The sequence below is a fragment of the Vombatus ursinus genome, unplaced genomic scaffold, assembly GCF_900497805.2.
Source record: "Vombatus ursinus unplaced genomic scaffold, bare-nosed wombat genome assembly UNPS02000580.1, whole genome shotgun sequence".
Classification (NCBI taxonomy): Eukaryota; Metazoa; Chordata; class Mammalia; order Diprotodontia; family Vombatidae; genus Vombatus; species Vombatus ursinus.
This window is the reverse complement of record NW_020940358.1, coordinates 15,749,993-15,766,598: the sequence shown is the minus strand read 5'-3', so window position 1 is coordinate 15,766,598 and position 16,606 is coordinate 15,749,993. Positions and strand designations below refer to the sequence as shown.

General features: G+C 40.8%; 1 protein-coding gene across 2 annotated transcripts in view; it reads right to left on the bottom strand.

The window, feature by feature from the left end:
- The window catches only part of BMP7 (bone morphogenetic protein 7), a 93,956-nt gene that overhangs the window by 48,477 nt on the left and 28,873 nt on the right, over window positions 1–16,606 (bottom strand). The gene's annotated exons all lie outside the window — the stretch shown is intronic.

Below are 16,606 nucleotides of genomic sequence, written 5' to 3'. Positions count from 1 at the left end.
GGGGGGGGGGGGGGGGGGGGGGGGGGGGGGGGGGGGGGAGAGGCTGGCTGAAGAAGGCCCCATCACAAAATTTTGCTGGGGAGGCTGAGAATTTATACTTACCCCCAAGACAAACATTACTATTTAAAATCATATTGTACCAGATGCTCAAACTTTCCAAGAAATTAGACAATCAGCCAGAGAGAGAGAATTAGAAAAAGAAAAAGAATCCTTTCTACAGAAAGCAGAATGTTCAGGTGTTCAAGTTCATTCTGGATAATTGAATTGAAAGATGTGTCAGAGCTGGGTGAACAACACACAAAGGGGGTGAGTATTCAGCAAGAGTGAACATGTTAACTTCTAAAAAGGGGCAGAGGGAATAGCAGTACTCATTGGGCTAGGCAGAGTTTTATGCAGGGTAAGGCTAAAAGAAAGGCACTTATGATAGACCTTGGAGACCTTCAGAATGATAGAACAATACTGCTGGCAGGGACCTTAGACCCTAGCCCAATTTTCTCATTTTACAGCTGAGGAAACTAAGGCCCAGAGAGATCAATTAGGACACACTTGGGGTGGAGGGCTGAAGGAAATTAAGAATGGGATGAAAGGGAAGAGGACATTTTTCAGCCCAATGAATTCTGAAAACTCTGAGACTAGGTTAAACTTTGCTCAAGGACCAGAATCATCATGTAGTATGATAAGAGATAGGCTGGTCCCCAAGAAAAAAGAATTTCTAAGGTTTCTGAAAATATTTAGAACCATAGTTTGAAAAGATTTCTTAAAAAAAAAATCCACCCAAACCAGGCCGCTCATTTGTGCATGCAGCACAGATAAAGTAATTGCTCATTTAATTACTCTAAGTCTATGTAAGTGGATATACCCATGAATTCTGAGAGGCCCTTTGGAAATGTGATCTTTGATATTAACACACATGCTTCTCTGAATGTACTGCAGCTGTTGAAATCCTGGTAACATGTGGGAGAACGGAACTCAAAGGAATCTCAAGGAACCATTCTTCTCCCTGTTTACAGTTCCTCCCCTTTTCCTTTACACTCTGGCTGTATCTCCTGACCCAGAAGTAACAAATCTTTTCAGACCTAATTTATGAGAAATACTGACCCAGAATCCACATATTAGATCAAGATAGTAAAATGTATCATTTATAATTAAAGACAAAGAGAAATGGGGTAGGGGGGTTGGAGGCGGGGCCCCAGGAAAGGGCAGCAAATAGTTTCAAAGCAAAACTGTAGCACATGTGGTGAGTTAAGATCATGCACTGTTTGGTGACCCTAGCAATACCTTAAACACAACAGCATGAGGTAAGCACGCCACGGAGCTTGAGCCCTTAGGTCTGAATTTCCCCAGCTTCTGTGGGTGTAAGCTAGCCTTTTGACAATGTGCCATGGAGTCTGATTAACTGCCTGGAGGCGGGGGGGGGGGGGGGGGGGGGGGGGTGGGTATTTTAAGGAAGGGGGGGGGGGGGGGGGGGAAATCTGTTCCATGTGGGGGATAGACACTTGAAACCAGATCAGGTTTCAGGAATCAAACAGACCCAGCCTGCATCGGTTCTTTCTGGGCCTCAATGACCTAACATGGGTGGGGCGGCTGCTGATACAAGCCATGATGACAATTTTGGACCTATTCTAGCTGGTCATGTCAACATCTGCTGCTCTTCCCCTATACCTGGGGGAAGAGGAAGGAGAGGGCTTTGAGGGTTTATGAGCTAGAAGATTCTCAATCCCTCCAGCCTCTCCTTAACAGGCGCCATCCACAGAGATGCTCAGGACCTGTCCATAGCTGTCTCTCGAAGTGCGCTAGGGAGATAACACACAAACCTCTGATGAATACGCTGTGTTCCTTAGGACATTAGGGTAGGGTGGCAACTGCCACTTGGGTATTTAAATCTAGTCACCATTCAGAAGATGCCAAATGTTGATTTATTAGTTAACAAGATTTCTGACAAAACACAGGGCAGGAGGAATATAAGAAATGTTCCCTAACAGTAATTTTTATAGCCCAGAAGGTAAAATAAGAGACAAGTGAAAGACAAAGAGTAAAGATGCCCACGGGGAAAAAAAAAAGCACATGAAGGGAGGGCAAGGGAATAAGGATTTATATCATGCCTACTATGTGCCAGGCACTGTTAAGGGCTTTTTAAAATACTATCTCAGTATGACGGGATTGATTTAAAAAATGTTTTTGCAAACATTTCCATTGATTCTTCAAATTAAAACATACACTAGAGTCTAAACTGTTCGCCAAATCACTAAGTTCTAATGGCACAACATGTTTTACTAGAAAGCCTCCCAGCTAATGTGTATTTAACTCTTGGCTGCTCTCTTAATCAGGTTTCACAAACACATCCAAATAGTATTGGTCCTGACAAACTATACTTGTTCTTATGTCATTAGAAGAAGTGATGCTTTATTTTGTTTTGTGGAGGAATGGGGTATGTGTAAAAGGCTACTAAGAGACAGCATGACTAATAGCATTTATATAGCACTTTAAGGTTTGCAAAGTACTTTACAAATATTATTTCATTGGATCCTGGGAAATAAGTGCTATTATTATCCTTATACATGTATGTGCAAGACATTCTATACAAAGCCATAAGCTGCTTTTTTTGTTGGAACCAAGTACAGATCAAAGTGACAATGCTTGAATATTGATTCAAGGACCCCTTTAAGTAACTCTATGCCCCACACTCCCTCAAGGTCCATTAGGTAGTTTCAAAACTGGTTGAGTGAAGAGACCCCCAAAATAGATGAGTCATTAATGGCTTGACGTCAAGTTAGATGAAGGTTGCTAATGGTGTACACCAGGAATCTGTCCTTGGTCCTGGTCTAATCAACATTTTTAATAATTCGGAAGAAGGAATAGATAGCAAATTTACAGGATTTACAGATGGCATGAAGTTGGGTGAGATAACAGGCATGTTAAATGTTAGACTCAATCCAATAGACTAGAGTGATGGTTTAATAGATGAAATTAAATAGTGGCACATAAAGTCCTACATTTGAGTGTGTGTGTGTGTGTGTGTGTGTGTGTGTTTGTGTGTGTGTGTTTTAAATCCACTGCACAGGTGCAGGGTAGGAGAAGCTGCCTATACAATAGTTCCTGTGAAAAAGATCTTGGGTTATTAGTGTGCTGTAAGTACTGCAAGTCAATAGTGTAATATGGTAGAGGAAAAAAAAAAAAGCTAATGCAGTCTTAGGCTATATTAAGAGAAATACAGCATCCAGAAGAAGAAAGGTAATAGTTCCATGGTGCTCTCCTCTGGTCAATCAATCAATATTTATTAAGTGCAGTAGGTGCCAGATATATGCCAGATATGGTGCTAAGTACTAGGGAATATAAAAAGAGGCAAAACACAGTCCCTGCCCTCAAGAAGTTTACAATCTAATGGGGTAGACAACATGCAAGCATAAACAAACCAAGTTATATCTAGGAAAAATATGAAATAATTAGCACTAGAATTAAAAGGTTTGGGGGAGGCTTCCTGTAGAAGCTGGGATTTTAATTGGGACTCAAAAGAAGCCAGGGAGGTCAGCAGGTAGAGCTGAGGACAGCCAGAGAAAATGCCTGGTGCTGAGAGATGGAGTGTTTCGTTTGTGGAATAGCCAGGAGGTTCTAGTGTCATTGGATTGAAGAGTGTATAGTAGTGAGTAAAGTGAAAGAAGACTGGAAAAGTAGAAGGGGGCTAGGTTTTGAAGGGCTTTGAATGCCAAACAGAGCATTTTGAATTTGATCCTGGAGGCAATTAGGGAGTCACTGGAATTTCTGAGTAGGGATGGGGCTGACATGATCAGACCTATGATTTAGGAGAATCACTTTAGTAACTGAATGGAGGATGGATTGGAGTTGAGAAATTTGAGGCAGGCAGACTCACCAGCAGGCTATTACAATAACCCAGGTGTGAGTTGATGAGGGTTTGCACCAGAGTGGTAGAAGTGTGAGAGGAGAGAAACAGGCATATTTGAGAGATGCTGCAAAGGTGACATCCACAGGCCTTGGGAACAGACTGGCTATGGATTCGAGGATCACGTAAACATAGATTAGAGATGGAAGGAACTTTGGAAGTCATCTGGTCCAAACCCCTAATTTTACAAAAGAGAGAATGGAAGCCTGTTAACTTGCCCAAAGTCACTAAAATAGTAAGGGGAATCACTGGGATTTAGTCCAGGTCTTCTGACTCCAGATCTAGCATCCTTTCTTCTGTACCCCACTTCTGCGGAATTGTGCTGTTCTAGTTGCTGATTAGGAAAACTTCCAGAGGAAGACAACAAGGATATTGAGAGAACTGGGGAACCTGATAGAAAAGGATTAGTTGAAAGTACAGTGGATATTGGGGAAGAAAAAGAAAAGACTTGGAGGGGGAGTACACAGCTTTCCATATTTGAAGAAATATCATATGGAGTCATTAAATGAGAAATTTAGAGCTTAAGAGGACCTTAAACACCATATTGTTCAACCTCCTCATTTTCTTTTTTTTTCCTTTTTTTTTAGGGAGGCAATTGAGGTTAAGTGACTTGCCCAAGGTCACACAGCTAGTACATGTCAAGTGTTTGGTCTGAGCCCAGATTTGAACTCAGATCCTCCTGACTTCAGGGCCGGTGCTCTATACACTGCGCCACCTAGCAGCCCCCAACCTCCTCATTTTCAAGTAAACCAACTTATGCTCTGAGAATTTGTGACCTACTTGAGGTCATGTGGGTAATAAATGACAGGGCCAAGATTTGAACCCAGGTCTTCTGACTCGAAAGCCTGAGTGCCCTTTCTGCCATAACATGCTGCTTCTCAGGCCAAAGGGAATATTCTTGTTCTTCTTGGCCCCAAAGGGAAAAACAGGACTAATAAATTTAAGTAGCAGAGATACGGACTTCAGCTCAATGCAAAGAAAACCTTCGTAATAACTAAAGAAAGTTTTTCTTCATGTCCAGCCTAAGCACCTTCTACCATTACCCCTGGTTCTTCTCTCTCTAGTCAAATAGAACAAGACTAATCACAAAGAGTTGGACACAACTGAAAAACGACTGAACAACAACAAAAATCCCTCTTTTTGGCAGACCTTCAAATGCATGTGAAGCACCCACTCTGGAGTTACTCCCCAATTTGGCACTCAGAAATCACAGGTTGGGTCCCTTGTAAGTGGCTACTTACCCCAGAATTTACATTCCTCAGCTCTACTTCCTGCCTCTACCCATGGCTTGGAGCGCATGTTACCTGTTGTTTTTTTTTTTAGGACCACAAGGGGCCTGGGCCTGAACATATTTCAGAACCAATGGCTCTCTGCCCTCTAATCCATCAAGAAGGATTTCTTCACACCTCATAAAAGGGTGACAAAGTAAAAACCTTCCTTTGTACTTTTGAGACAGTAATACCTTGTTGTCTCTGTTGTCTGTTCTTTCTGTGATTTCATCAACTGAGCATGAGGTAGGGTGGGAAGAGTTAGAAAACCAACTGATCTGAGGTGTCCAATCAACTCCCACTGCATTTGATTACAGCTATTATGCCCCACCCACCTCCCCTTGCCAAAGTCTTCTCTTTACATCCCCTTTTCCTTCAATCCTTATGAAGTACAGCTTCAGTGTCCTTCACCAACCTGGTTGCTCTCTATTCTAAATGCTCTGTAGCTTATCAATGGCCTTATTCAACTGTGTTATCCTTAAGTGAACACAGCACCACAGATATGTTCTGATCAGGGATTATTATCAAGGGATTAACACCTTCTTATGTAGTGGGCTATACCCACTACATCCCGGGCCATTGCCAGTCATCCTGACATTTGTCTTACCACTGGACGTCAATGACTCTGGAGGAGAGAGTAAGGCTCTACCTCATTTAAATCCAATTCATGTGCAAGCCAAGACATCACCCTAGGATGTCATTGATCCTCTTTGAGAAGGAAGGACAAACATAAGGCAATCAATGCAGCCTAAGATCATAGTAGCTTCTCTGGCTACCCCATCACACTCTTTATTCATATTGAGCACACAGTTCATTAAACCCTTTAGATCTTTTTCAGGCAAACTACAGTACTGTCTAATTATCCTATACTTAGAAGTTGATTTTTGGAACCTTTGTAATACCTTCTATGCCTCTTGAATTTCATCTTACTATGTGAATCAGCCTCATATTCTGGGGGGGCGGGGGGGGGGGGAAGAGACTTGTGGCCTTGAAGCCACAGGTTTCCCACCCCTATACCCATCAAGATCCTCTTGGATTCTAACTCTGTTATAAAATGTATTAACTACCCCTTCCAACTTGGAATCATTTTTAACTTTCATGAACATTCCATCTATGCCTTTATTCAAGTCATCAATAAAAATACTCAGCAGCACAGAGTCAAGTGGGGCATCACATTGGAGCCCTCCTGCCAAGTCATCATTGAACCATAAGGACTACTCTATGCAATCTAGCCATCCAACCAGGTCTGAATTCACTGATAATGCAATTCTTTGTATCATCAAACCCACTACCCTCTATCTTTTCCACAAGAATGGTATAATAAGCTTTGTTAAATGTTTTTCTAAAATCTAAATAATAAATAACTATAGCACTTCACTGTCCTGTGAGCTAAGTAACCATGCCAAAAAAAAAAAAAGGATAGTCTGGCATGACCTAGTCTTAAGGAAACCAGGCTGGCTCCCCATAATCCTTGCTTCCCTTTCTAGAACTTCAGCTGCCATCAATTTAATGATCCATTTCAGAATTTTCCCAGGAAGTAAAATCAAGCTCACTGGCCCATAGTTCACATACCATATTCCCTTCCCTTTTGTGAAAATTAAGACATTTGCCTTCTCCAGTTTTATGGTATTTCTCCCATTTTCCATTATCCTTCAAACATCACTGATAGTGGCTCATCAATTATATTTGAAGATCTTTTTCAGTAGCTGAGGATGTTCAGATGGGTCTGATGATTCAAATTTATCAAAGGCAACTTGGTTTTCTCTCATAGTCTCCATACTTATTTTGGGATTCTGTTTGGCTTTTGTTTGTTTGTTTTGTGTGTGTGTGTGTGTGTGTGTGTGTGTGTATGCTGCTCATGCTCCCCCTCCCAAATCTACCTTATATTTATTTTGTATTTATTCTGCACATGCCCGTATCCAATCTGTTGTTAAGGCTTGTCGATTCTACCTTTGCCACATCTCTCCCATACATTTCCTTCCCTTCTCTGACACTGCTACCACCCTGGTCCAAACCTATCCCCCGCCTCATTATTGAGACATTTCATTGGTCTCCCTGCTCCCACCCAGCTGGCAAAGCTGTCTTCCTAAAGAATAGGTCTGACAATGGCACAACTCCCCTCCCCCCATTCAATAAACTCCATTTACCTCCAGAATCAAATATAAAATCATCTGTTGCTTCTAGGCCCTTCATAATCTGTCCCTTTTTTTACTACACCTTATTCCTTTCCACATAATCTGCGATCCAATGATTCTGGCTTCCTGGCTGGTCATCAAACACAACTCTCTATCTCCCACCATGGTGCATCTTGACTTGCTGTCTCTCATGCCTGGAATGCTCTCTTTCTACCTCCTGGATTCCCTGGCTTCTTTCAAGTCTCTCCCAGTCTTCCTTAATGCTAGTGACTTCCCTCCAATATTAACTCCAATTTATCTTTTTTTGTGCATAATTATATTCATCCTGTATACAGGGTTGTCTATTATTCTGCATGAAACCTGTTTGTACATATTGTCTCTCCCATTTGATTATGAGCTCTTTGAGGGCAGAAACTGCTTTTGCCTTTTTTTGTATCCCTCGTGTTTAGCACAGGTCCTAGCATATAGTAGGTATTTAATAAATGCCTGTGGTCTTAAGTTATTGATTCCATACATGTATATGTTGTCTCCCTGATTGAATTCAAGCCCCTCAAGGGTACAGTGTCTGGCATATAGGAGATATGTATTCTACTTGAAAGAGAAAACAGAAACAAAATGAGAACAGAGTAGCACTACCTGCTTTCAGTTGTCAGTTATCATTGTCCATCCATCTCAAATAAATATTCCATCCCTTTTTTCATTTTCTATTTCTCAACATAGTTTTTTGTTTTTGTTTTTGTTTTGTTTTGTTTTGCAAGGCAATGGGGTTAAGTGACTTGCCCAGAGTCACTCAGCTAGTAAGTGTTATGTGTCTGAGGCCGGATTTGAACTCAGGTCCTCCTGACTCCACGGCCCTTGCTCTATCTCAATATAGTTTAAAAAAAAATACACCCTGTTATCTTGAGGTTCCCTCTCCAGCTTCAATTCCTTCTGAGCTTTATTATGACTTTCCTAGGGCCATGTCATAGTCTTATTTTATCTGTGGGTACCTGCCTCTTCTATCATCTGGGATCTCTTCAAACAAATTTCTATTTTCCCTCCTCTTCGCAATTGTTTCCATTCATCTTTGGAAATCCATTCTTAAGGGTTTCCCTTCTCTCCCTGATTGAGTTCCTCTGTAGAATTTTAGTCCATGGGAGCATCCTTATTCTTTCTTTGAACCCTCTGAAAACTGTTCTTCCCAAATTTAGGCTACATGTCAGACTATGCCCAGTATCTTTCTCTTCTCTGTCTCGAACTCTAATAAGGAGTGGTCACTTGGCCCACAGGCTTTCCATTATTTTCATCCCAGTAACAAATTCCTGTCCATTAAAAAGAATCAGATCCAGAATAGAATTTCCCCTTGTTGATTCCTCCACCTTTTGAAAGATCAAATTATCATTAAGGCAAGTCAAGAGGGATTAGGAAGGACATTTCAGTTAGAAGACTTGGGTTCAAATCCCAGCTCTGCTATTTACTTCCTATGTGACCTTGGGTAACTCATTTTTTTGTTCTGGATCTTGGTTTCTTCCTCTATAAAATTAGGGGATAGGAGTAGATGACCCATATGTCCTTTTCATCTGTAATTCGTGAGAAGATGTTTTAGCCCCAAGGGCTAAATAAATACATTCTGAACAGTAGATTTTGATTTTAATTCATAAGTCACCCACATTCAGTGATTTTAAAAGGCATGCAACGTGCTTTACATACTTTAGTTCACTTGATACTCATAAAATCTGTGAGGCAGATGCTATTATTATTCCCATTTTAGATGTGGAAACTGAGGCTGAGAGAGGTTAAGTCACTTGCCTACAATCACACACAGCTAGTAAGTACCCAAGGTCATAATGAACTCTGTCTTTCTGATTCCAATTCTGGCACTCCATCCCCTGCACCAACTCAACCGTCTTCAGCCTCATGCTCTTAAAAAACAACACCGACAACAAAATGGATAGCCTTGGGTCTTTAACATAAAAGTCAGCTTTCATCGTTTAATCCAAAGCAGTCACCAGCATTCTGTCATTTCACAGAACTCTAGAGCTGAGGTCCTGAGAACTACATAAAGGGCTTTGGGGAAATAAGAGGATGAGAAAAACAGGCCAACTGCTGACTTTTAATGAAATAGCTATGCATTTCAAATACATGATTTAAAGACCAAAAGTTACCTCGGAAAAGGATTCTATTTTGATATGCCCCCAGAATATGCTTAAATTCCATGCTGAGGGTTATTTTGTTTATTTATTTAAATATTGTTTAAATATTACACAGACTGTGCATAAATTCCATGCTAAAGGTTATTTTATTTCCATATCAAGAAGATAATTTGATAATCACTGCCTAAACTATCTATCTGTAAACTTTTAGGACAAAACCTCTTCTTATTTTCCTTAACTTTTGTTTTTTAACTTCAAAAATGTTCTTTTTCCCCATAATTTTTATGCACGAACTCATGAGACATTTTTGTATTCCACCCCACCTGATAAAGAAATACATAAATAAATGAAAGTTCTCTGATGGAGGATACAAGGTCAGCATTCTATAAGCTTTGTTTCCCTCTCAACATTCCTGCCCCAACACCCCCAGAAGGGCTGGCAGGGATTTGCAAAGGACTTTAATCTTTAATCTTTTTAAGGACCCAGACTCCTGAGACCAAAAGATAAGTCAAAGGATAATGCATTCCATAAGACAACCCTGTTCTGACAGGGTCTGTGGCCCTGTGACTGACTGCCACTGAGGTCAATTCTAGGCACACAAAACCATATCAAACTCAACAATCCCAATATTGGTCAGATGAAAACAAAAATGCAGATTCTATGTTCTATGATCCCAAGTAATTCTAACACCTATCATTTTATAAATGGGGAAACTGAGGCACAGAGCAATTAAACGACTAGCCTAGGATCAAACAGCAAGTAAGCAACTGAAGTGGGATATGAATCAGATCTTGCTGATTTTAAGTTCAATGCCCTAACCACTACACCCACATCACTGACTCTGATTAGTCTTCCTCCCATCTTTCCTCATAAAGTGAACAGTAAAGTGGGAACAGGCAAAAATACTTTTAAGTTTTTCTCTCCATGACTACAACTGTGTTTTAAAAACTGATGAAAGCCAATAGTAATTTTTTTTAAGTACAACTTTTCTAGGAGCACCAATGAAAGGGATCCTTCCTATAGTATCTTCTATTTTCACTATACACATTTTTCTAGAGGAATTTTAAACATCTAGAAATATAACCCATCAACTTGGATTTCTCTGTAGTGAGTATAAAGTGGATTACAATAATTACACATCAAAGTCTTTCTGCCTCATTGTTACTGTCATTATATACCTATGGTAGATGAGTTACCATGGTACCCAAGCCCACATCAATCATTGTTAGGAATGGACTGTAGTCTCCATCAGGAACAGAGCCCAAATCGTACTTGTTCCATTATTATGACCACTAGTGGGCTTAGGGCAGAAAAGCTGATGGATAGAGGTCAATACTAATCAGTCTTCAAATGGGATGCTTGGCTTCTGGCAAAGGTTCTTGACCGTGTGTGTGCGTGTGTGTGTGTTTCGGCCATCTGGTGAAAACTATGGACCCCTTCTCACAATAGTGGGTTGTTTTTGTTTGATATTTGAAAGAAACATTTAATTTCAATTAGAGGTTAGTTTAAATAAAGATAAAATTGTTTTCCCATCCAAGTTCACAGAAGTCCTGAAATCCAAATCCTAGTTGAAGAATTCCTGTTCTAGAGACTATTTCTGATCTTTAAAAAAATCACTATTAATTGGACTAACCATATTGAACGATTTCAAACATCACTTATGCTGTCATTAGCATGATTGCACTCTTTACAAAGAATTTTTCCACATATTCTTCCAGAAGATGTCATGTAAAGTCCTCCAGGTGACTTTGAGTTGTCAAAGTAGCACATCATAGACTTTGGCAGGATTCATCAGGCTGAAGAGGCTCCCAATACTCCAGGAGATTGAGGACTAGTTAGCCTATGCAAGTATAGAGAAGCTCACACAGGAAGACTAATGCTAGTCACTGAATATCTTGGCCCTCACCACTCACACAACAGCTAAAAATACGAAATGGCCCTTGGGCTCATGCAGACCTTGTCCTTCTCTTTTTCTAAAGCAATAGGTACAGAGCCCAAAAAGAGGATAAAGGGTATCAAGAATTACTCACTAAGGTAAATGCTGGTAGCCTAAATATGTATATGTGTGTGTGTGTGTGTGTGTGTGTGTGTGTGTGTGTGCTCTTTTAAGGAACTGAACCACCTGCATGGTCACATTTTCACTTTAAATGACAGGTGACATGTATCTTCTTTGATCTTTATGATATCCATGTGCGGTAGTTAGGGCAAGGATATCAGTTTATAACCTAGGAAATTTAAGTGACTGGTCCAAAGTGAACATGCAAGTTAGTGGCAGAAGCAGAGACTAGGGCCCAGGTACGATCCCCATCTATTTCCTTTCTTCTGCTTCTAGATGGCTCTTTCCTGTATGCCTGTTAGGGGCAGCTGGTCAGCAGTTATTACTGGTGGTGATGAGAAAAGGTTCTCTCTCTCCACAATGATTTCTCCCCTTAATGATGGCCATGGGGGCTGGGTTGGAGGCTGGTCTGGTGTCTTGGAGAGTGTGGCTATTCCCAAAGTACAGTGCTTTACACATAGTAGTGCTTAATTCACATTTTATTCATTCATTCAATTGCCAAATGTTGCTGTTTGCCATGAGAAGGGGCAAAATGAGAAAGTATCAGTGGTTCACCTTAGACTGTCCCCACTGTCTGTCCCCTGGAAAATGACTAGAAAAATGACTGAGTACATATATGTTACTTTGGGGAAATATGTAGTGTTCTCGTCTATGAAGGTGCTTACATTTATTCCCCCTCAATATCACAAACATATGTAAAGACTGAACTCACAAGAATTCCACTAATGAAGCGAATTCCACTGGCTCACAACTGCCACGAAATAAAAAGACAAGTGAATGTGCCTTCAGGAACGGATTGATTGTGAAGACAAAATTCTTCCCCATGGCCTCCATTTGCTATTTGAAAGTGCCCTGCTGGCTAGGATTCTGAAGAGCTGATAGATGAAAAATAAACAGTTTTATTTCCCTAAATGTGCTCCTTTCAGACTTGTGGGTTCTTAAACTTCTTTCTTCCAACACTGTGAGACACTTGAGCTACAGCCTCCTCACTTTTTTCAACAGTATCTCCTTGTGCTGGGGCAAGTGTTGTTTTAAACCTCATTTTGTAGAAAGAGAAACTACTGTATACAAGGAAAGTGATTTTCCCCAAGATAATAGCCACAAATTAGGAATGCCAGCATTAAAAAGTCAGGTCGCTTTGCTCTCAAACTCAGCTATACCCCTGCCATCTCCCTTTGTCTTGGGTGCATGAAAAACAGCTTCTCACTACTTGTTGCAGAAATTGAACAAACATTTCCATTTCCCCTTGGTATTGATGAGCCTGTGTGAACTGGAAATTCAGCCCAGTGGGCCATAAAGTTCCTTAGGCCATCTATCTGGAAGACTGCACATAGCATCTTTACAGAACTTTGACTGTTTAAGTGTGAAAATTCTTAGGACACAGATACCCTATTCCCTTGCCCCACCCCCCTTCCCCAGTTCTATTTCCCCCAGGGCTCCCATTCCACATGGATGCACTCAACTGGGAATAGGGTGTTCTCAGGCATATACTTCCTTGTTGGATTTGACAGAAAGAGTTACTGGGACTGCTGTTGGGGTGAATTTATTGCTGTAGGACTTTGGGAATGTGAAATTCAATGATTGGTTTTCATTCATTCGACCCCCTTGACCAAAAGATTTACATGGTGAGATTAGGGAGCTTGGAAAAAAGCAGCCGAAGGCACGCAATAAATTGGGAGTTCTGGAAACAGAGCAAATGTACTACTTTAGGGGAGTAACAGACATGAAAATGGTCTTTTAATAACACCACTAATACTGAACTTGGACGAAACTACAGTATCTGATTGACTTTTATTATCCAGTTATTCTGAAAAATGGCTGTTCAAGTTGTTTAGAGAAACCCTTGACCCTTTGCCCCACCCCCAAACAGAGCTAGGAGAAAGTCTACACTGGCTGGAAGACTTTGGGGTTCAAGAACTCTCACCAGAAATACTCCCCAACTATCATGTTATATCTGTAGAGACTTGGCAAATTCCCCAAGTGGCCAAGAAAGAAGGCCTCAGTTGCTGACTAGCCTCTAGAAGCATCAGAATCATCCCCTTAAAAAAAAAAGGCCAATAACTTAAGGTTATTTTAATCTAACTCTACCACTATCCAATCTGGCCAGCCTATCTCCTAATGGGAAATTGGGCATAGAACTTTGGCAACTGGGGGGAGAAGGGAGGGAACAAGACAAGCCCTTCCACTGATAATATTTTCTCTTTAATTATTGCTTCAGCTTTTCATCTTTCTACCAAATGTCTCAGCTGCCAACAGGACCACCTGGAGCACCACCAAACTGAGGGCTCTCTGGGGAGTCTTCAGAAACACTGATTCCTTGTTAGGCGTTCCACTGTGCTAATAGCAATGGTGCATAGCACATCTGTGCCATGCTCCAGGAATGGGAAAGGCCGCCTCAACAGAGCCTGGAGAGCTCTACTGGTCCAGCTAGTCAGCCATCAGAGTTGGCCATTCCTTTGTCACCCCTATTCTCTATTCTGCACAGATGGAAGGGGGAAGAAGGGGGAGAAGAAAGAATGGAATACTGTACCACAAGATTAAACATTTCAGTGTCAACACGCGTGCTCCCCTGTTCTGAACAATGTTATTATTGTGAGCCGAATGAACCAAAGGGATGGGGAAAATGTGTGTGTAGTGGTGGGGGTGGGGGGAGTGGTTGGAAAGATGGGTTTAATTATCTCTAGAGCTCAGGCAAATTGTAAGAGAAATTTGAATGCTGGCAAATGAAGGTTCCTAGTCTCAAAAAGATGCTGGAATATATATGTGCAAGACGTGGTGATGGGGGGGGTGTATTGGGGGAGGTCTTGTGATTATAGACTCATTGGACCACAGAATGTCAGAACTAGAAGAGAAATGAGAGATCATCTAACCCAACCTTGTCACCCTCTGGTAGAGTTTTAATCTCAAGCTAGCTTCTTTTGCCATCTTGTATGCTTCTAGGGGACCTCCTGACCCAACTCTAGGTGAATTTAAATAGTACAAACTGACTAGTACAAGTCACATAGCACAGCTGTGACTTAGTGGGAAGGACACTAGTCTAGGAGCCAAGAAACTCCATCTTAGTCCTGGCTCTATGTTGCCTTGGTCAAGTCATTTCACTTCTCTTACCCTTAGGGTCCTTGCCTGTAAAATGGAAAGATTGCATCACACACCATAAAGGGCCACCTTCAAAGCCAACACCTTATGATCATTAGAGATGCAAATTTACCCTAGTTGTAATATTTTAAATACAGAAATGACTTTTGGATTATCTGTGCTTTCAGATTATTCAGCCTACAGATTCCTACCAGTGGTATAACTTTTTTTTTTTTAATAGCATGCTTATGGAGCCATTATGGCATAGTGGATACAGAGCCAGCTTCATAGCCAGGAAGACCTGAGTTCAAGTCCTGCTCCTCACACATAAAGGCTGTGTGACCATGGATAAGTCACTTAACCTCTCAATGTTCCAGGCAACTCTCTAAGATTATAAGTTACAGAGGAGGCAACCTGCATTAGTGAAGGGATTTTCCTCTTTGGGGAGTTTCCTATCATCAGTAAAATCACAGGTCTTCTTGTCACTACGTTTATTTTAAGAATTGAATCTTTTTCATCTAATAAATGGAAGTTCCCTACTACCTTTTTTTGTATTATTCATTTTATTTTTAATTTGTGGAATAAATAAAACAAGCATTTCCACAGCATAGTATAATTTTTAAAAAAAAGATGATTGCACGTGAAACTGCAAATCTAGTATGTATAACTTGCTATTCCTTTTAAATATGTAATATTGAAACTTCTCTACTGCCCCTTTCCAACAGTAATAAAACTTGTTCATACCTGGCCATCATAAGGCTGGCAAAAGAGAATTCATTTTTCAAAACAAAATGTGACAAGCCAGATACAGTCATTAAGAACAGCACAATATTCTTCTCTAATGACAAGAAGAAGCCATGCTTACCAAACTTTTAGAGGAGTACCCTAAATCCATGTTCCAAAACTCCTCTCCCAAATGCATAGGTAGAACACAGACTTACACCTTGGCATTATCCCACTGTAATGTCCATTTGCTCTGCCCAAACCATCTTTTGACCAATCTCCTTCTCCTATGCTGTGTCTTTGTAATTCATGAAGGTTGTGGGTAGACCATAGCTCACACTTCTATAGCAATTAACAAACAACTCTTTGAGACGGGCTGTGTGAATATTATCTTCTCAATTATATGGAGGAGGAAATTGAGGCACAGAAATTTTATTTTTAGGTCTTAATTTATCTATTTTTAGTTTTCAACATTTACTTCCACAAGATTTTGAGTTCGAAATTTTCTCCCCATCTCGTCCCTCCCCCCACCCCACAACAGTGTGCATTCTGAATACCCCTTCCCCTAGTCTGCCCTCCCTTCTATCTCCCCCACTTCTCTTAGCCCCTTCCCCTTCTATTTTCCTGTATAATAGGATAGATTTCTTTACCCCATTGCCTCTATATCTTATTTCCCAGTTGCATGTGAAAATAATTTTTAACATTTGTTTTTAAAACTTGGGTTCCAAATTTTCTCCCTTCCTCCCTCCTCTCCACCCATCTTCACTGAGAAGGCAAGCAACTCAATACAGGTTATACATGTGTAGTCATGCAAAACACTTCCATAGTAGTCATATTGTGGAAAACTAAGTATATTTCCCTTCATCCTATCCCACCCCCCATTTATTCTATTCTCTTTTTTGACCCTGTCCCTCCTCAGAAGGGTTTGCTTCTGATTACCCCCTCCCCCAATCTTCCCTCCCCTTTATCATCTCCCTTCCTCTCTTATCCCCTTCCCCCCATTTTCCTGTAAGGTAAGATAGATTTCCATACCCAATTGAGTGTGTATGTTATTCCCTCCTTGAGCCAAATCCTATCAGAATAAGATTCACTCATTCCCTCTCACCTTCCCCCATTTCCCCTCCACTGTAAGAGCCTTTTCTCGTCTGTTTTATGTGAGATAACTTATCCCATTCTACCTCTCCCTTTCTCCTTCTCCCAGTATAATCCTCTCTCATCCCTTAATTTTATTCTTCAGATATCACCCCTTCATCTTCAACTAACCCTGTTCCCTCTATCTATCTATCTATCTATCTATCTATCTATCTATCTATCTATCT